Genomic DNA, 21,724 nt, shown 5'->3' on the forward strand with positions numbered 1-21,724 from the left:
TTTAACCAACAGCACTCGGCGTATCCACAGCAGGGATCTGTTTAGAAAGCAGACCTTTGCTCATCTGAACTTCCCCAAAAATTGAGTTGTTTTACAAATCACACAAAGTTTACATACAAATATTTACAAAGCATACAAGTTCCTGCCCCACCCTCCCAGACAGACCCTGCAGTGCAGAGACCTGGTGGAGGTTACAAAGCATGGAGAGGGGATGGAAATGCAGCTCTGACTGCAGAGGCAGCTGCTTCTTCTGTTGGAGAGACAGCTGATTTTATCAATATTGCTGAAGTTTTGGGGTGAAATCTGAATCTGCTGTATGCCAGGCCAATGGTACATTCATCATCTGTGTGCCCCTTCCCCAAAGCAGGCACTCCAAGAGCTGTGCTCACAGAAAGTTTTAGCTGTTGCTGCAGACAAGAGAGACTCAAAACATCCTTTTCCTCTTCCCAAATGCACAGAGGCAGAATCTGGGTTTGCCATATGTTTTTGAAGGAGCACTGTAAAGGAAAAAAAATCTGAGCAGGAATTATTGATTTTCGTGTTTTCTTTCTGACAACAAACTACCTAAACATATGCTTCAGTGCCTGGAGGATGAATACTCTCCACGCTGACAGAAAGATAATATCCACCTCCAGGCAAAACTAGAAGCTATTAAGGCATCTTTTGTGTGGCCAACCAAACAACCAGCAAAAACCTTTTAAGATAAATTTTATTACATAATAATAGGGATGTAATTAAACCGTTTCTGTTAAAATCATAACCACTGTGGGCACCAACTCAACTTCCTAGTTCTTTGCGTATCACCTCCAGCAGTCTGTTTTATCTAAATGACATAAAATTAATTTGCTCACAACACAGAAATAAGATTTAGATATGAGCTTTACACTAACTATGGATTTAGATACTGGGCCTGTCAAGGTGTGTTTAGGTTTGCAATTTCACTTCAGTCTGTTCAAGTCAATAGTTGCCACTCATAAAAACACTCAGGAGTGGTTTCAAATTGAGAACAAAACCACCAATGGAGGATCTGGGTACAGATCCACCAATTAAATAATAGGGCAGGTTAGCCTGCAGTGACAAATCTGTTCCACAGGTCCCACTGACCAGCACTTCTTTGAGTTCAGTCCACCACGCCCTCAATTTCCTTTCCTGTTTTTCTTTTTACACATCCAGAAAGAAACCACAACTGTGGGTTTATACCTTATACATAAACTTTCCTCAGGTCCAGCTATATTAACTGTGAATTAAAACAAAGCTGCTCCCCCAGGCCTCGATCCTGGTTCCAAAGAGAATCCTTGTCATCACTTGGAAAAACAGCGTCAAATGTTTGGCAAAGGTTTTCTGCTTTGTCTCAGAAGCCAATTATGTAGCATGACATGTTAATATTGATTAAAGAAGGCTCCACTGCTCTCTTGGGCTTCTGCTGAAAGAGATGGCCTTGAACCATCTTTCACCTACAGAGCCTCCCCTGAGTGCATAGCTTTAGCAAACCAGGATTCAGCCTTCTGCACTCTTATTCCCCAGCAGGTGAATGAATTTTCTCTAAAATTATGGTCTTCTTTTGTCCTCTTTAGAGATTCAGCCTTGGAGCAATGCCAGGTGCTGCAGTATCTGGGACACCGAGTACCCCACGGACGAATTCACCCTCTTTGTTCTGAGCCTCTTCCCCGGTTACAACTGTAACCAACTCATGATAAAACCTGCAAAGTGAATTTCTTTCATGCTCAGACTAGTGCTCACCTACTGGCTGCTGCATCTCTTATCCTACAGAGGTTTCCTAGTAGAAAGACTGGTATTACATTCATAATTCTTGCAATTTATTAACCACCCTCTGTAATACCATGTGGGAGACCACTGCCTTTTTCCACTGAAATTGATGGAGGTTGCTAAAGTAAAACCAGAGATAAATTAAACCATAATCAAGACCTCAAATGTCAGCATTTACTTATGTCAGCTCCATTAGCTGATAAATTCACATCCCAACACCTGCATTTAAATTTCTCTCCTGGCTCTGCAACATATCACTGAAACCCTTTTTAAAAGCAGGAGTTCCACCCTGCCATGGCAAACCTTCAGCTTTTGGTCTGATTTGTGACTGGGGGTCAGAACCTTGGTCTTTGTAGCCGCTGTCGATCTGCAACTGCCTGGTGAAGACAAAATGCCACCAGTGGGAAAATCCACAAGCAGAGAAGACAAGGACTGTAACTCATGCTGTTATCAGCCATTAAATCCCGTTAAACCAAACTTTATCCTATCAAGATTTTTCAGCTTTTCCTGAAGACTTATTTCATTTTTCTCTTAAATAAGTTTGCATTCTTGGGGAGAGTCTGATGGAATCCAAGGACTATAAATCACTTCTCCTTTTCACATCTTTCCTCTCTTTTTAGTTAAATGTTTCTATTGTCCAGTGAAGTTTTTTCCCGGTTTAGGATTTTGCCAAACTCTGGTTTAGAGAAGCAATAAAAAATAAAAAGTCAAAATTACTTTTATAAAAAAAGATTATTTCCTGCAAGCACAAGGAAAAGACCTTATAATTTTAGGCAGCTGGCATGCTTGCTAATAAGTCCATTTCTATGGAAATGAGTTCATAACTATTAATTTTGCCTGCTCCTGATCTATTCTTGATGAGCCTTTCAAATTTAGAAAAGCGCTTCATGATTCTCTCAATTTGGTAATTACTAACTCCCTTTGATGAATCCAGCCCAGTGTTTCAGACGTGAGACATTCATTACACATTTTTCTCTCTGGTGAGAGGAGGAAAAAAACCCCATGGGTCTTTTTGGATTTATTTCCTCTCACAAACTCCTGTAAGTAGGGTCCTCTTCTTCAAATGGTGATTTATAATCCTATTTGTGTACTTTCACAATCCTGTCTCTGCTAGGGGCTAGAAGAGTCCCCAAATCCATGGGATTTCTGCACAATCTCCCATTGTCTGGCCTCATATCTATCTAATGCATTTGAACCAGGTCCCAAACAGCCCAGTCACGCTTTGTATCACGCACAGTCCCCACTCCACACCCAGCTGTTGGGAGCCGTGGTTGGGATCCCAGTGTGGAGTAGAGTCTGAGCACAGAAAGGCAAATCCATTCCAAACAAAGCCAGCCTTAGCTCCAACCAGCTCCAGAACAAAGAGTTACTGGGACAGGAAAGTGTTTAAGTCCCAGAACTTTCCCAATAGACACATCCATGTGGGCAGTATTAAGTGTTTCTATGGAACTGGACAGCTCATTTTTATAAAATATTAGCTCACTGTGAGGGTCCAGCATAGCTCTGATGTGAGAGGTTTTAACCAGCACCATGAAACCACCCGACACTGAAATAACAACGAGTTTAATTTGTCCAAGCCCAACATGGAATTACTGAATTAATGGAATGATACTCAGTGACTGATGTTAGGGCAGCAGCAACAGCACAACTGGTTCGTATTTACCTTAACTAAAGAAATGCCTGTGAATCACTGTTAAGAAAGATTTGCATTGCTGACCAACCTGAAGGGCGTGCCCTGTGTGTTTGGGGAGAGAGATGCAGGATGACAGCTCAGGGCACTCTGCAGTGCCACACTGATGCCATGATGATTTTTGCCTTTTCTTTTATACCCCTGTTATACCTTTTTACAACTTCAGTATTCTCAGTGCTTTTTATCTACATTCTTGGACTTGTTTTTTCAGCTAAGAGACTAAACATTTTAGAAGCTTCCTAGTTAGGGATCAGTGTGCCCCAGACCCCAAGGTCCTCTCCAGAACACATTCTGTAAACTGAGATAGAACCATCCAGGGGAAGGCTCCTTCGGGAGGGGAGCTCACTTGAACCTTTCACTGGGGAATCTTTGATAGATCTGCTAATTAGTAACACCTATAATGTTAGACCTTTTGGGGGTGCACTGTGGTGTGCATTTCAGTGCATTCAACCTGGACGTGTGCACCTAAGGATCCTTAAAATAAATACCAAGGTAAAATCCCTTTTTCCCTTCTAACCGTGTTTGACTCTTGATTTTAAGACCAGGAAAAGGCATCAACACCGAGGCTTTGCTGGCTCACACTCAGGGGTCAGCAACAACTGCGTTGGTAAAAGTCAGGGCCTTCTATTACTGCAGTTGGCTGTTACAGGAAATCACAAGTTCCATTCACTCATAAAACAATGTTTTCAGTAAATGGCAATTTGTTTATGAGACCCACAGCAGTGTTAACAATACCCTAAAAAATGGAGCCAACATGAGGTATTGGAAAATAATTAAATGTGTGGTATCGTGTTGCTTGAGAGTCTTTTTGGGGTTGATAATGGCCAGTTCTTACTCTGACAAAATGTAACCAAATTCAGTAAGAATTCAGTGACCTTACATTAACAAGGCACGTTACTTTATAAAATACTTCAGTGGAAAGGTCTCACTTCTTTGATCTCAAGAGATTTAATTTTGTAAGTATGGTTTACAGAAGAGCAAACACTTACAAGAGGAGGCTTTTCAAAAAGTGATTGAAAATGCTCAAGACCCTAATTTCCTGCCGGAGTCAAATGAAGCAGCAGATGGCCAGGACCTCTCAGGGAAAAGATCCAGACTAAAGGTCCTGACCTTCTGCCCCTGAGAAAATTAAGATCCTAGCAGCCTGAGATGAAGGAAATGAAAGCAAATACCTACCAAGGGCAGCATGCAGTTTCTGAATTATGAAGATTTGCATATTGACAATCCTTCTACCTCACTGGGTGCTGCCTTCCTGCACAGGGGCACCTCCGAACAGGAGCTGGCAGCAGCTGCCACCTTGAACACCTGGGTGTGTTCCCACAGCTACAACATCCTTACACCACCTCGCTGAGGTGAAGCACCTGGCGTTTCACACAGGGTTTGACTTTAGGAAGGCTGTCAAAACCTCAACCCTTTTCTCCCAGCATAAATAATTCCAATGAGGCTGTAAGGACACAAAGCTGTGTCAGAACTTGGAGCTGTTCTCCTGCCAGGGTGGTTTGCTGAAGAACGGCCCTGGAGATGGAGCCCTGCAGAGATGAGAGCAGGGTCCTGCCAGAGCTGCAGTGAGGATGCACATCCCCAAAACCCAGGGCAAACCCCACACACATCCTGAGCACTGCTGCAAGCTCTGGCACCCACGTGCAGAGGTTCAGAGGGCACAGTGCCACTGTGCCCTATGCACAGCCCCCACAGGGTTTGTTCTGAGGGACACCAGGCAGCAAGGGAGACACAAACCCTGAGGAACGCCCTGCTCGTGCCTCATCCATGCCACAGCACAGCAGTGCAGGGCAGGAGTCCCAAAGACAGGATGGATGGAAAGTGGAAATGAAGTCTGCAGGGATGGAAGAAGTTTGCTTGGTTTCCTCTCATGATGCATTTCAAAAACTCAGTTTACCATTTGCTCTGCTGTCTAACTTGCTTTTGTTGTCCATATTTTCCCAAACACTTTTTGGTGCCTCATCTTGGTTTTCTTTCACTGCCCTAAAAGTTCATGCTCTTCACAGATATATGGGCAAAGAAAATGGCTACAGAGGACAAACCCAAGCTGCTAAATCCATTAAGAATGTATGGATTGACACAGCAAGTTTTAATAATCCAGTAAAAGCCATAAAAACAATGAGAAAATATTTTTGTTCAAAACACACCACCAAGAGCAGGTATTATTATGTTATTTTGCTTAGCCAACATTTTCCCACCACTGAAAACAATAAATCTAGATAATGAGCAAACCTTTTAAGCTCCTCAGCTTCTTCCACTGCCAATTCACAACTGTGCTGCTCACTAACAATGTGCAATAGCTTCCACTTTATTTGATTTTATCAACATCATCATGACAACCCTGGAGACAACTGAGACAATTGCTTCAATTATTTTTATTTGCTTGCACCCTTGTGACAGTGCACAGAAATGCTTCTGGTAAAAGAGTCCTTAGATACTCTTTAAGCCAAGCTTTAACAAAACAACCTTTAGGACTGAACTCAGGATGAGTGTAATTGGTGAGCTCCACTGGTAGCATTGCTGGGCACTGGGAGCCCATTTGTACCTTTGTCATTACTCTCCCCTTTTGGAACAGTGTGCAGTCTTTTGGGGCTTAAAAAAGCATTTTGATTGCTCTGGAATATTTTTCTGACTACTATTTAGAACTTCTTTATTGCTGTGTTGTGTATTTCTTAAAATAAAGATTCTCTGTCAGGAGGAAGTATCTTGTTGGGAAACACAACAAACACATCCAGTAGGAAACTGGGGCCAGGGTTTAGCTGATGTTGGATGCAAATATAGAGGGAGCTATTGTTGTTTAAAAAATAAGAATGATTTTATGATGAAAGACTTCTGCTGAAACCTATCCAGTTAATAAATATCAACAGCCCAAATGGTGCTTATGATTTTTCTTTAACTATTGAGAAATTCTTACATTTTTTACATGCCATAATCACATGGTCTATTTTCAACATTGCTGTGAAAGCAGCTGAAATATATTATAAAGCAGAGATGAGTTTTTAAATAACCAATGACTGAAAATTAAGGATAATAAATTCAGTGACATAAGAAGCTCTTTGCAGCGCAGGAACTCACATACAAAGATCTCTGCAGACTCTCCAAAGGCCTTTAAAAGAAGCAGAGTGGAGCTCAGGGAGCCTGGATGACCCAAGGCACAGGGAACTTCAGCCAAGCTGAGCGTGAAGTTAATGCAGCAAACATTTCACTGCACCTCAGAGGAAACACAGGGGAGGGGCAGGGGCATCCAGAGGTGGAGATAGGAAGTATTCCCTGGTTCCCTGGAAATGCTTGGTGACACACTGGGCTGTCCATATTGCCACCACACGGGCAAATCCATGAGTTTCCTGCAGGTAACAAAGCAGAAGAGAAAGGCCACTCCTAACCCAGCTCCTCTGCTGTCCCCACACTGGACACCAGCTCAGCACAGCTGAAGATGCTTCATTCAGACTCTTGCTCTTCCCCAGACAACTGTTAAATGGAGACATGCAACAGTTTAATTTATCTGTACCTCTTCCAGATTTACTGTGAGCCTCGGGAGGAGTGCTCCTACATGGCAGCTCCTGAACATGCACAATCACGTGAGGCTCTGGAGCTCTGCGTTAACAAATACTCACACAGCTTCCTCACCTTCCTAGACAGAGATGAGACCTGGGTAAGTGACCTGGAGACACCCTAACAGCTCAGACCACATCTCCAGCGAGATTCCTTGACATTTTAAACACTTCACTATTTTTATGTGACATTAGCATTATGTGATCGGACTTTTCCCTACCCACCGATCCCATGAGAAAGGAAAACCCCTGCTAGAACTAGGAGGAAGTTCCTTGCAATCCCATTGCTGTTTTGATTTCAGAATTACAATTGAGGCTGACAGCTGAATCTCCCTGGGGAGAAAAATCAACCAGAGGGGATGTAGAGATGCAAATTCCCCACGCACCGAGTTTCTGAATGAAAGCAAAAGGGAGCCAGGCTGCAGCCTGTGACACGAGTGCACCTAGAGTGCTGCAGGATACGCGGAACGGTGACAAATGGGGCTCTCCTCCTGAGCATTCAAAAAGTCTGATTCAACACTTTTGAACTTAATCCTTTGCTTAATAGGCAGACTGTGTAAAAGACTAAATAACCAGTGCCAAACAGCAAAGACAATGGGAAGTTAAAAACCAGTCCATATATTCCTTTCTACGGCTTGCTAAGGCTGCACAGAACTCACAGATCTGCTGTAGAGGCTGCTGTAATGCCACCTGCATGAAATAATTAAAGAAAAACTCAAAATAGGGGCATGGCAAGAATTATTTCATGCCTCCTACCTTCTCTTCAGCTCCAAACAGGTTTAAGCACCTAATGAACTAGATGTGGCTTTCTTTGAATCCAGTGTACTCTTAGATGGAGAGGGAATGTGCAGGGTGTCCTGTGGCCAATTCACACTTGTGCTAAGAAATAAATGCCCATGGCAACATCCTCAAAGCAGTGAGGTTAGGGAGCAGGGCAGCAAATTAACATCAGCACAAGCAGGACCTCCTCTCTCCCCACTTCCCTGACAGACACATGGTGTGCACAAAATTGTTTTATTTTAAAGGCTGATAATTATGTTTTACAAAAGAGTTAAGCTCTTCCTCTCGCTGTTGGTACCAACTGAACAGACAGTAAAAACATGAAAGTGAAACTGGCACAGAAACACCAGTTTCCCATGTTTTAATTAATAAACAAGATTAATTCATCCAGCTGAGCAAACACAGGGTGGATCAGGGGCTGCATTCAGTGTATGAGCAGAAAGAGCCAGCTGCAGTGAGTCTCTGTACCTCCACCCTTTGCTAGCTGAGTTTAAAGTCCTGATCTTCACACCAAAACTACAAGCAAGAGATAAACAAAGAGTTCTAATGTAAATCACCCCATTAAAAGACTATTTCTGTCCTTAAAATGAATCAGAATTTCCCTAGACACGCAAAGATAACTCCAAATAATAATGCAGAGGGGTGGATTTAATATTTCTCCTTTTAAAAATCATTCCACAATTATTTTTGAATGGCACAAAAGTAAGGTCAACACCACAGTCACCCGAAACATCTCCAGGTCACCTTTCCAATGGGCAAGCACGACTTTGTCACACTTGCAAGACAGCGATTTTCCAGTGCAGTGACAGCTCAAGGGGAGCTGCTGGGACATTGCTCAAAGCCAAGGCCATACCCTGAGCAAATGGGGGCAGGCACAAGTGAGGAATAAGGGAGGTTAATTCATTCAGCATCTAAAAAGGAATAATTAGAAACAGAAGGGGGAAGTGGTGTTCCACCCGGCCTATCCTGCCCCCTTGGCTGTATGGTAAAAGCCAAAACATGATCCCAGAACTTCATTCCAATGGATTTCCTCAGCAATGAAGCCTTTAACAACCTGAGATGGACTGGGCTGGGTGTCCAAGCTGACCAGACACCTGAAGGTTGGGAAGAATCACACCGAGGACATTTCCATCCCAGCTCTTCTCAGGGAGTCTGAACAATGACCCAAAATGGCAAAATGACCCAAATACAACAGTAACAACAACACTGCTGTGGTAGATGTGGACACTGACTCCCTTATTACCCACTGTAATAGTCACACAATTTGGGCCCAGTTTTGCTTTTTCATTTTCCTTGCTACTATCAAAAATTTTACCCAAGCAAGAATACCAGCTGTCATAAAGAACAAAGAGCCAGATAAAAGGATTTCTAGAAAAAGAAGGCAGGCTCCTGTAAGCACTGCAAATCATGCTAAACTACATAAAATATCCCTAACATCACGGGTTAATGTAAAGCAGAATGTACAAAATCATTCTCCTTCTATTCCTCTCTTTTCTGAATCTCTTCAGGATTTCATAATCTCTTCCCTTCTCCCGCCCCCCTCCCAACTCCCTTCCTCCCCATACAAGAATATGCTCAGCCCTGGAAAATTGTTTAGCTGAAATCCTTAGATTTTGTCGAGCCCTGGCATTCTTTGGACAGCTGTATTTACACCCGTGGCTGCTGGGTAGTCATGCTGGAAGCAATTAGCTTTCATGCTTTTTCAATATCGCCTTTCAAAAACTTTGAGATCCCTCATCTCCATTGATTTAGATGTAGAGAAGCACAGAAAAAAAAATTAAAAAGAGAGTTCATCCATATGCTGAGCTCCTTTAGTCGAATTCAAATGCAGCAACTTCAGCTCCCCACCACCTAATGAATGCCACCACAGACACGTTCCCAGCCCAGCAGGGGAAATGCTCAAAGGCCTTGAAAACCATCACCACAACACTCAAAGCCAGCAGCTTCCAACACTGCTGGGTCCAGGAAAGGTTCAGCAGCCAGCAGCCATCTCTCATGGAGTGGGACAGGTCGCCTTTGAGAACGTCTGTGGAGTTTAACAACACTTTCAAGTGTGTCCTTTATATTTTTCTAAGAGAAAAATCTGTCACTGCTGGACTATTTAAAAGAAGAGAAAAAAAGGAATGGAAAGAAAAACATAAGACCGTAGCTAAATGTATACTGATTGCAGTAATTGCATCCATTCCTCTGCTGGAAATCTTACATTGTATTTCTAATATGTGCTGATAAGTGCATTCACAACATGATTAACTGCCTCCAGACAAGAATGGCTATTATGTTTAACAGACTGATTAGCAAGTGACATAGCTGCAAACTGTACTCCTGGTAAATTGGCTGCTTTTAAATTACAGCAACTTTTTTATGGTTCCATTTTTAAAATTCAATGGCTTGTTACACATATGCAACGTAAATTCCTATCTGACAGTAAGTAATAGAGGATACTGAGCTTTTAACTTTTAATCTTCAGATCTCAATTAAAGCATTGCTCATTTTCTTTTTAATTACACTGAAATCTGCACCATACACGGCTCTTATCAGGCATCATCTCATTTTCAATATTGGTCTCTCAAAACCTGCCCTTAAACACAGGGACAGTGATTTCATTCCATCTCTTTCAGAAGTTCTGCCTTATTTTTGCTGGTTCTGTAAGCAGACAACTAAGACAGGATTTAGTGTATTCTTCCCAGGATTTGATTAATTCCCTCTTCTCACAGCTACAGGCACCTTTCCCATGGACTCTCACAGAAGCCCTGTTGCCCTCAGAGCAGGGCAAAGGGAAGAAGAGCCGGGTCTGTCCCTGCTCACCTCCTGGAACTAAATCACAGATCTCAAATCCAGCCTCAGTTCAGGCTGGCCACAGCATGAGGCTCATCCCTGCTACAGCCGGGACTGTTCCTGCTTCAAGTGAAATGAGCTCCTTATTAATTCCCTGTATTTTATCCCAACAAAGAGTAGGATTTAGGCACCCAGCTCCTTGCAGTGCTACTGCAAATCCTGGCATCCAATGCACGGCTCTGGTTTTTTTGATTGCTCTTATTTTTATCTCTGCAATGTATAAGAGCACCAGCCTTGTTTTGGGCTCTGTGCATTTCATACAAACACAGCTATAGAGACAGTCGTGACCCCAGAGAGTTCGCAGTCCACAAGACAGAGAGAGAAAAGAGATTTAACAATCTGCACCAATTTAAATTCATACAAAAGGCACAAACTCTTTAAGTATAAATTTATCTAGAGACTTTCAAGCTCAATGACACCATGTACTTCAAACCAACTTATTTATAACATAAAGCTTAGTATAACTTGTAAGGAGATAGAATAAATCAATTTGCTCTATCACAGAACTTCATCAGATACAATACAGATGGCTCTGCTACCATGGTTAAAAATAACCCACACATTTTTAAATCAGCTCAAGGCATTTATCAAACCAGGAAACTGGTGGAGGAGGATGCTGTCTAGCTTGTACACAGTAATGGGAATATCCACCCAGCAGTTTGGGGCTTTTATTAATCTTATCTCACGTGTTTATAATTTTATTCTGAACCGGGAAATTCAGTTTCCAAAATCATTAATCTTTGCTAAATACCAGGACAGAGCAACTTGAAGTTGTCTACTGAATGTAGATTAAGCGGGGGAAAAATAATCCAAAGGGCAGCCTGATTGTAGAAGGGGATAGAAAACACTCGAGTAACAAACCCACTGTACAGCAAACCTGGCATCCTGGCTGAGCATCCCACACTTCCTGCTGGGTAAAAAAGGATGATGGGAATTAGCAGACCCTGAGAGGTAAGCCTCATAATAAATTAATTGTCAGAGAGATTGTGCCAGAGAAGTGGCTCTGCAGATCCTGGCATCCTCCTGCACGGTCCTCAGCCACTCAGCTTGTGTTTCCCAGATAATGTGCACCAGGCAGGGAGACAGAGTGCAAAAACCCCACAGCCCTGCAAATAATGCTGTTGCAAGAATGAAATTCATTTGTTTCTCAGCTTTCGTCACTCTTGTTCTCACATTCCACCCACAGAGGGAAAATTAGGTGTTGATGTTTGCTCAGGATTTATTTACTAAAGGGTTTACTGCAAGGTTTCTGAAGGAGAAAAGAAACAGATTCAGCTTTTCCCATTGGAAGGAAAACCATGATATCCCAGCACAGAGGGGACATAAAGCCACCATGAACGAAGGGCTCAGGATGCAGATGCCCAAAGAGACATTCTCTATGCTGGGAGGAAATGCCAGTACCTGTGCAGCCCCTGCAAAAGGAGGAGGGAGAGCTCATGCTGTGACCACTTTTTTACTCTTTTTTAAACCAGGTATAATAAGCTCCTGGGTCAGCCAGGGCTTTGACATCCACTGCCTAAGATTTTTCTTCATAATGAGCTCCCTAAAGAAGACCAAGAGCCTTGGTAGCTCAAATAAAGGCAGATTTCATCACAATAAACCTCGAATACGTAACTTACTAAACAGGGAAAACTCCAAGCGACTGGATCAAACAGAAGGGAAACCAAAAGCCGTGTACACAGCCCTCCCCCAGGCCACGGTGTCACTGCAGGCAGGCCCTCCACACTTGTTCCCAGCTAACCTGGAGGTTCCTGGGGTGCAGCAGAGCCTGCCTCTCACCTGGTGGTCCCCAGGGAGATCCCTCCATGCCCCCAAGCCTCCTGCTCCCTGTGCACCCCTGCTCCAGCCACCCCGACCAGCTCCCAGCCGTGGCTCCCCTACACTCCACATCCCCCCTTCCCTGGGAGGTGTCCTGCAGTTCATGTTCAAGTCTCAGGGCCAGCTCACCATTCAGAGCCTCCTTATTCTGTTATAATTTTGGCCTCCCAGTTCACCATTTTTATACATCAAAACACTGCCCAAAGTTAAGACCTAGCAGTTATTTGATCAAGAATTACCTGGGCGATTCCTCCCCCAAGCAGATGCTCAGTGCACAGGGCAGGAGCACACAAGAAATTGAACTCTCTGAAGGCCATTGAGCTTTACAGGCTGCTTTCAGTGGGCAGGAAAGGAAGATCTATTTCCAATCTAATCCCTGTTCCTGAGGACAGCCATAAATTTAAAAAGCAACAATCAAAATATAAACAAATTCTGGCTAGAATATCAAGTTCAATGTTTACTTCTGCCTTTAGAAGATAAATTCAAGAAAACAGAGATACCACTAGAATTCATTAGATACACAACTTAAACTTCTTGCATATTAAAATATATATTAGTTGTTCCCTGCTACATCACTTTATCCACTGCTCCATGCCTGTATTTTGTTTTCCAGAGGATTACAACAGCACATCTAATTATGTGAATGCTTCTGCAGGCTGTAATTGGGAATGAGATCAGTTGATTAATTGCTTTTAATAGGGATTCAAACAAGTACTGGGAGAACACATGGGAACATCCCTATGAGCAACCTGGTCTAGTGGAAGGTGTCCCTGCCCAGCTGGGCCTTGGAACTGTATGATCTTTAGGGTCCCTTCCAACCCAGGCTATTCTATAATTCTGTGATCTCATTTTGGTAATCTTTAGCATCTTACTTTCTCATCTTCATTATTCATGAAATTATCATGGATAATAGGCCCATGTCTTCCTCCCCCTCCATTTCATTATTATTTCATTCCATTATTTACCAAGCATCCAAAGCCCAACTGGAAATCTGCTCCCAGAAATGAAAAGATCACAAATCTGCTTCCTGAAATGAAAGAATCACGACAGGAAACAGCTGCAAAGAAGATCAATCGTACAGAGGTCTAGTGAATAACCCAGCAGGCCACAATGCTGCTTTGGAGATCTGCAAGCAGCCAAGAGATGACAATACTCTAATTAAAACAGCAAACTGCAAAATGTATCCAAAAGGTCTTCCTCCCCACCCACCCCTGCAATAAACTAAACATCAAGTTGCTCTGGGAGTTGTTTCCATAAACAAAATACAGATAATGAGGTATCCCTCAAAACTCTTCTCTTTTTTTAAATTTTAATTTAAAATTGAGAGGAGCATGTGAATAAAAGGGAAGGTGTCTGAGGCAAAAGGACAGATGGTTCTGCTTCCAGAGCAGTGCACAAAACTGAGGTCTATCACCAGCCTTTTATTTTACTTAGAGCTTTTTTACTTACTCTTCTTTCTCTCTTCACTCACCTATTCATCTCCCCCTCAGAGTACTGAAAACTCAAGCTCCCATTCTTCCAATTCAAATTCAAATTGAAGCACACACAAGCACAGCCCTGCTTTCAGTGCAGAAATTTGAAGGGTTCTGTTGCAGACTTTGGGGGCTTTTTTTTTTTTTTAAGTGTCTAACAAGCCAATTACAGTGGCTGAATCAGTACCTTTCAGATGAATACACAGGAAATGAGAGGAACATGGCAGTGGTGACACATCTTCCAGCCTGAGCGCCCTGGAACATGTGGCATGTGCTATTATTTTATGTATAATGAGTAACTGCTACTGTGTTTATCTCATCAAGAAAACCACTTTCCCCCTCGCTTTTGCATTCCCTGGGTGCTTAATGAAGTGGTTTTGCTTTTGATGAAGGTAAAGGCATAAATAATCTCTGAGAACGATGCCTGTGCTTTGGTCATGGTCTCTATGGAGGCACTCACATCCTCGGCTGCCAAGAGAAGCAGCCAAGGCCACCTGTTCCAGAGCCTGGGGTGCAGGAGGTTTTCCATGAAGCAGGGCAAGCAGAGAAGAACCCGTGCCACTCTCATTTCTGAAGATGTGCATAACATTATTCCCTTTCTATTAAGTCCCTGTTCAGTTAAACCCTCTGAGACCCCACTCACACGACGATGTTTAATGGGTTCATTGACTGGATTTCACCTGGCATGTTCCAGTGCAATAAAATGCAATGCTCCAATTCAGAGCAAATTTCCCTGAAATAAGGCAGTGCATGGATATCATCCTGGCTGAGCACTAAACACTTGAAGAAAAGCTGAGGTATCCTGGATTTCCTGTTGGAGATCCTATTGTTGAGCAGCTCAAGTTACCCCAGGGCTGTTACTGAGGTGGGTCCTTCAGCAGGGCTTTGTACCTTGAGCCCACAGGCTCTGGGCTTCTGCCTTGGTGGCCACTGGCACCTGAGTGTCCAGAGGGACTGGTTACCATGGGAGGCATCAGCCCCTCAGAGCCACACTGAGATATTCCACATTCATTTAGAATGGAAGTGATCATACCCCACAGAGCACAGAAAAGCTTTAGGGACACAGACATCAACCAGCTCACACATGGAACCAACAGCAGTGTTTGTGTGAGGAGACCTGCACAGGGTGCACCAGGCAGGAGAGCCATCATTTTCTGATTGATAAGGGAATTGTTCTGATCCACCTGGGTCACTGCTCCAGTTCTGCAACAGCTGAGCAATTGTTACCAGCTGAACCATCAGCACCAGGATCAGTAGCATCAACACACTTTTCCTCTCACATCTAACATATTTCCTTCCTGTACCTACACTTTTGGTCTTTAACCTTGGGGGGAAAAATTATGTGCATTATAATTAAAAAGAAAAGGAAAAAATAATTTAAAGCTAACAGTCATTGCAATCACCATAATAAATTTATAGGAAATACATGTAACTATTGCCATGGCAATCAGGAAACTGTTTTGTTATAATTAAAAGGATAATTACCTTTCTCTATTTTAACAAACTCATGAATTAAAAATTTAGGAGAGCTTTGCCAGAGTAAATTTATCTGCATACATTACAAATAACACATTCTCATGGCATTTTTCTCTTTAACTCATCGTGTTTTCTATAGATCTCTTTATGCCATGTTGTAGAATTCAAGGTCAGGTTGGACAGGGCTTGGAGTAACCTGGGATAGTGGAAGGTGTCCCTGCCCATGGCAGGGGGTGGAACTGGATCATCTCTAAGGTCCCTTTCAACCCAAGCCATTCTATGATTCCATGCAGTAAGAAAACTCCAAGTGTCTTATTTACCCACAAATCTACAGAATAAAGGAATTTGTGAAAGTTACTTGGCAGATAATTTCAAATTACAATAGCATGCTCAAATCCCACAGAGCCTGCGAACAAAGCAAGCAGAGGCAAAGCAAAGCTTTTGCTACAAATTGTACATCCAGCTCAAGAAATCAGGTTGAATAACTCACTGTTATGTTTTGGTTTGTCACCTCTTATAATACAGCACAGAGCAAAATTCCTTGCTGAAGAATGAATGTAACCTATTTAGAGCTCCTTTCAGCAATGATTTTATGTTGTTTGCAGGTGCAGGTCACAGGTGAGATATAGACCATGATCCCTTTTGTTTGAAATATAGATCTCTATAAACTGTCTTACAAAACAACAACTGTCAGGGAAACTGCCTCTTCTTTTTACTTTTTGTTGGTAGTAGAAAAAATAGACATATGCTTGTTACTTAGCTGAAATAAAGATGCTTCTGAAGACCATAAAGGGAAACAAATTGAAATTATAAGAAAGCGTGAGCTGTAAGGATATTTAGTATGTAATTATTTAAGTAGAAGACCTTTAATAAACTGGATGCTCAACCTCAGTTTATAAACTCGGTATTTAAAGACCAGTTCCCTTTCTGGGGAAAAACAAACCAGGACTGGTGTTAGATCAGTAATATATTTTAGCATGGCTTTTTCTTTCCTACTGTAAAAATGTCTAATATTAAATGTACAGTATTAAATTGGAAGAAAAGCAAACATTAGCCAGGGCAAAGAATCAGAAAAAAGCACCTAGAGAGATAATATACATAGGCACTAAATAACCAGGTAGAAAACTAGAAATAAAGGTGGTGCATCTCTGCTACAATAAAATCAAGAGGTCCAGGGAGCAGCGGAACTGATGAAAATGAGCTTCAAAACGGGATGTAGCAAGGTCAAAGACATTTCCTGGCTGTTCATAGCAGGGCTCTCCTTGGTGGCTTCTCTGGTACCCAACAGGCACAGAGATGAAAAGCTGTTGCTTTTCTGTCTGAAGGATTTTTAACCCAGACACTCCTCTCTCTCTAACATTTGTATTTCAGGAAAGATACACGAATTCAGCATCTTGGAAAACCCTACCTTGGTCAAATTTGGATGAAAACAAGACACAGAGCTCTCTGGGAAAACAGGCCAAAACCAAACCACCAGATTTAGATGACACCAAGGACTGAAACATGATTTTCAAACAGACTATGTGTGCCAAGAATGGATCAGCCCAAAGCTGCAGCCGTGGCAGCCCCGAGATCGGACAGTGACTGCCCAGGGGGCAGCTGAAGGGCCAGGCCCCGTGGAGGTGTGTGAGAAACAGGAATGGTGTGGCTGCAGAGTGCTGCTACCAGAAATAAAGGCAAGCTGAGCCCTGCTCCTCTCCAGAGCAGCCTGGGTGCAGGGGATGAGCAGCTGCACTCGAGTGCAGCATCTCTGCTCCATCCACCACGTCCTTCACAGCCAGCCAGCATTTGCTGCTGCATTTCGGTGCTTGCAACCTCCATCATCCCATGACAACGAAACAGAGAGGTTTAAACTTTCCTTCCAGGGATTTTCATTAACCCAGGCATGCCTACATCACCCTGGTTCTGCTTTAGAATTAGAGCTTTGCCTCAGGAAAATTCAAAGCCCGTGTCAGCAGTTTATCAGATGGCTTCAAGCTAAGGGACACAGTAAAGGACAACACCTGAATCTGCAGCCAAATGGCCCCGTGCAGGCCAGCGACCTGCACACTATAAATATAAATAACCAGTACCCAGCTAGGCTGAGGGGAGGGAGAGCTGCAAACATCCCACATGGAGCAGAATCTCCCAGTTGCTCAGCTGCTCCTTCCTTCTGGAGACACTGAAAGGAGAAACACTGTGGATTCAGCAGCTCACAGTCCCAGCTCATTCCACCATCTCAGAATAAATGAAGAAACAGGCCATGCTGAGCAGAGGAAGGAATGGGGACTATTCCTTTTACCTTACACCAGGTCTGTGCTGGTGTCACTGCTCTGGTTAGGGGTCCAGTCAGAAATCACTGTCCTCCTGTGATCCCAAAGATCCGTGGGGAATGATGTCTACGGGAGTGTCAGGGAAAGCAAGCAGTGACACACGTGGGCAGCCAGCAGCCCACAGTGCAGGGACTCGGGGAAAAAAAAGAAATTTAAAAAAAAGGGAATTTTAATATTACTGCATAGGTTTTTCTTCTGCAAAGATGCCCCTTTCCTTTCCAAACCCACACAAACTTTTATAATCTACAACATCCTCTGGCATGGACTTCCCCAGGGTGTGCAGCTGGTGAAGCAGCACCTCCTTTCATTTTGAATCTGCCAGCTGCCAGTTTCAAGTGATATCACCAATTCTTTTTTGGAAAAGACAGTAATTTCCCTATTCACCTGCCACACCTGTTAATTTCTCCAGACCTGGCTCATTCTCACTGAGATGGGCATCTTCATGCCAGTGGATATATTCCCTTTCCTGCAGAAGAACACAGATGTTGCCTTCCTCGCTGCTAATTTTTATCTTTTCTCTTAATTGAAATTACTGTCTGCATCCCTAATATTATAACTAAATGTCCCATATGTTGATTATAGTGCAGTTTGCATAAATCCAGTTGAAGAAAGTCAGTAAATTTCTTTAAATAATAATTATTAGAAGAATATCCATTAGGGTAAATTGAAATTACGTTAGTTGGAAATTATATAGTTAAAATTATACTTTCTTTCAAAGTTACAAATTGTGACTGAATAATCCTTCAACCAGGCATTACAAGACAGGAATTCAGTGCTCAGCACAACGTAATTTTAGAGTGATGTGATATAACATAAGTGAATATACATGACTTAAACCTCTCTAACAGCTCCTTAACTATAACGTGTATTAAATGCTCAGAGAAATTCCTTCAGGTAGCAGTGGTTCAATGAATGTAAAATGCTTGCAGATCAAAAAGTACATGAAACTGTCTCAGGATCAGGAAGGCAGGGACACCTTCCACCATCCCAGGCTGCTCCAAGCCCCATCCAGCCTGGCCTTGGACACTTCCAGGGATCCAGGGGCAGCCACAGCTGCTCTGGGCACCCTGTGCCAGGGCTTGCCCACCCTCACAGGGAACCATTTCTGTGTATCTAACCTGAATTTCCCCTTTTCCGGTTTGAACCCAATTAATATTCCTTATTTAAACCTTGCTACTCATTTCACTCGAAGGTGAAATACAAAGCAAACATTGGGGATGTAACTCTGGGCAAAGCCGGAGAAATATTTGTACGTGTTAAAAATATTATCTACAGAACTACTGAGTTTGATATGGATGATTTCAGGAATGTGAGCTGTAACGAGATGTTCAGTGTAATAAACCTAATAAACACTACTGCCCGACCCAAGCACCTCTGGGGACACGTGTGCGGGAGAGAGAAGCAGCCACTGTCCTCGACACCTCGGAACGAGGGCACGGAGCACTGCCAGCCCCAGGACAGAGGGACAAAAGCGAAGCCTCGTTACCCGTGACTGCCAATTGGAAGCAGACGGAGAGAAGGGGGGGTACTCCGGGCAGTGCTCGGGGGCACGGAGGGTGCCGCACACGGGCTCATCTGTGTTCCCTGCGCTGCATCGCGGCACAGGAGCGATGCCCCGCACAGGAGCGATGCCCCGCACAGGAGCGATGCCCGGCCCAGGAGCGATGCCCCGCACAGGAGCGATGCCCCGCACAGGAACGATGCCCGGCACAGGAGCGATGCCCGGCCCAGGAGCGATGTCCCGCACAGGAGCGATGTCCCGCACAGGAGCGATGCCCGGCCCAGGAGCGATGCCCCGCACAGGAGCGATGCCCCGCACAGGAACGATGCCCGGCACAGGAGCGATGCCCGGCCCAGGAGCGATGTCCCGCACAGGAGCGATGTCCCGCACAGGAGCGATGCCCCGCACAGGAGCGATGCCCGGCACAGGAGCGATGCCCGGCCCAGGAGCGATGTCCCGCACAGGAGCGATGCCCCGCACAGGAGCGATGTCCCGCACAGGAGCGATGCCCCGCACAGGAGCGATGCCCCGCACAGGAGCGATGTCCCGCACAGGAGCGATGCCCCGCACAGGAGCGATGTCCCGCACAGGAGCGATGCCCCGCACAGGAGCGATGCCCCGCACAGGAGCGATGTCCCGCACAGGAGCGATGCCCGGCCCAGGAGCGATGTCCCGCACAGGAGCGATGCCCCGCACAGGAGCGATGTCCCGCACAGGAGCGATGCCCCGCACAGGAGCGATGTCCCGCACAGGAGCGATGTCCCGCACAGGAGCGATGCCCGGCCCAGGAGCGATGTCCCGCACAGGAGCGATGCCCGGCCCAGGAGCGATGCCCGGCCCAGGAGCGATGCCCCGCACAGGAGCGATGTCCCGCACAGGAGCGATGCCCGGCCCAGGAGCGATGCCCCGCACAGGAGCGATGTCCCGCACAGGAGCGATGCCCGGCCAGGAGCGATGCCCCGCACAGGAGCGATGTCCCGCACAGGAGCGATGCCCGGCCCAGGAGCGATGCCCGGCCCAGGAGCGATGCCCGGCACAGGAGCGATGCCCGGCCCAGGAGCGATGCCCCGCACAGGAGCGATGCCCCGCACAGGAGCGATGTCCGGCCCAGGAGCGATGTCCCGCACAGGAGCGATGCCCGGCACAGGAGCGATGCCCCGCACAGGAGCGATGTCCCGCACAGGAGCGATGCCCCGCACAGGAGCGATGTCCCGCACAGGAGCGATGCCCGGCCCAGGAGCGATGCCCCGCACAGGAGCGATGCCCCGCACAGGAGCGATGCCCGGCACGGCACCAAACGCGGCTTTGGGGCACTGGCCCAGCCCTGCCGCTGCCCCGGGCACCTCTCACTCGGAACACCGGCACTTCTTCTTTGTGAGCAACCACAAAACCCCCTCTTTTCCGCAAAGCTGCTGAAATGTTCCAGTTGCGAGCAGTGCAATTCAGCCCCTGCTGGTACTCCAAGCTGTAATTCCTGTTTTCCTGGCAACTCGGCACCTTTCCTCCTCCCGGCTGCCTGCTCCGTGCCCCCTTGCATTCTGCCTCACACCAAGTTCACAAAAGCCTAGCAGTAGGGATAATATTTTTGTTTCTACAGCACTTGTCATTTATAATTGCTCACCTCTCCAAGGGTTTGGAAGCACTACCTGCTGTAAATACCAATTCCAATGACGTTTAATTTTTGTTACCATTACAGTTCTCCTCTGTGACTTCTTTTTTTTTTTTTTTTTTCTTTCCAACCCCTTAAATTTCATTTATTTTTTAGCTGTAGTATGTTTTCAAGAAAAAAAAAAATCTGTATTTTCTTTCAGATTAAGCCAGTCTTCTGCACTACAAACCGTAATTATTTCATGTAATACACACACCAGCACACACATATTTCTTGTCACCAAGTACCTGACAGCATTTCAAATGCTGGGAGAAGTTTTTGCATTTAATACATGGAACAAACCTGCCATAGTTGATTTTATGTAACTTATCTTTATAAGTTTAATAAAAGAATCCCATCCCACATCTAGACCAAGAAATTTGGCTGCCACATATCTAAATTAAATGCCCAGTGGAGCAAACCAGCAGCAGATTTACTGAAAGCAGTAATGCTCAGATAGCCTGAGTGGGAACTTTTAATTGAGACTTATTAGAATTGGAGATGCAGGAAATGGAGGCCTGTGGATAATTTAGAAACAATTTTAACTGCAGAGCTCCAGGTTCTGGCTGGCACACATCACAGGCTGTCAGGGACTGGTGTCACTGCAGTCCCTGTCAAACTCCTTCCTGATGGCATCAGCCTGCATAAGCTCCACCCTCACAAAGCTCTGAGCAACGGGGAAAATTTCAGCATTAAAAATGAGAATCCCCCAAACACCTCTTTGCTAAAGGGAAAGGGAAAACCTCTCTGACTTTTAGGATAGTCAATAAATTAATTTTTCTGTTCCACTCAGGACAGAGAGAAGCGAACTGGCAGGTCAAAGACCAAGGCAAGGCACATTTTGCTTTCCCCAATCTGTGGCACTGCAATGTGC

The 21,724-nt window shown here is 44.7% G+C and overlaps 1 protein-coding gene across 1 annotated transcript in view; it reads right to left on the reverse strand.

Moving 5' to 3' along the window:
• The window catches only part of TMEM132B (transmembrane protein 132B), a 222,238-nt gene that overhangs the window by 68,313 nt on the left and 132,201 nt on the right, over positions 1–21,724 (reverse strand). The window lies entirely within an intron of this gene.

The sequence above is a fragment of the Corvus cornix genome, chromosome 15, assembly GCF_000738735.6.
Source record: "Corvus cornix cornix isolate S_Up_H32 chromosome 15, ASM73873v5, whole genome shotgun sequence".
NCBI lineage: Eukaryota > Metazoa > Chordata > Aves > Passeriformes > Corvidae > Corvus > Corvus cornix.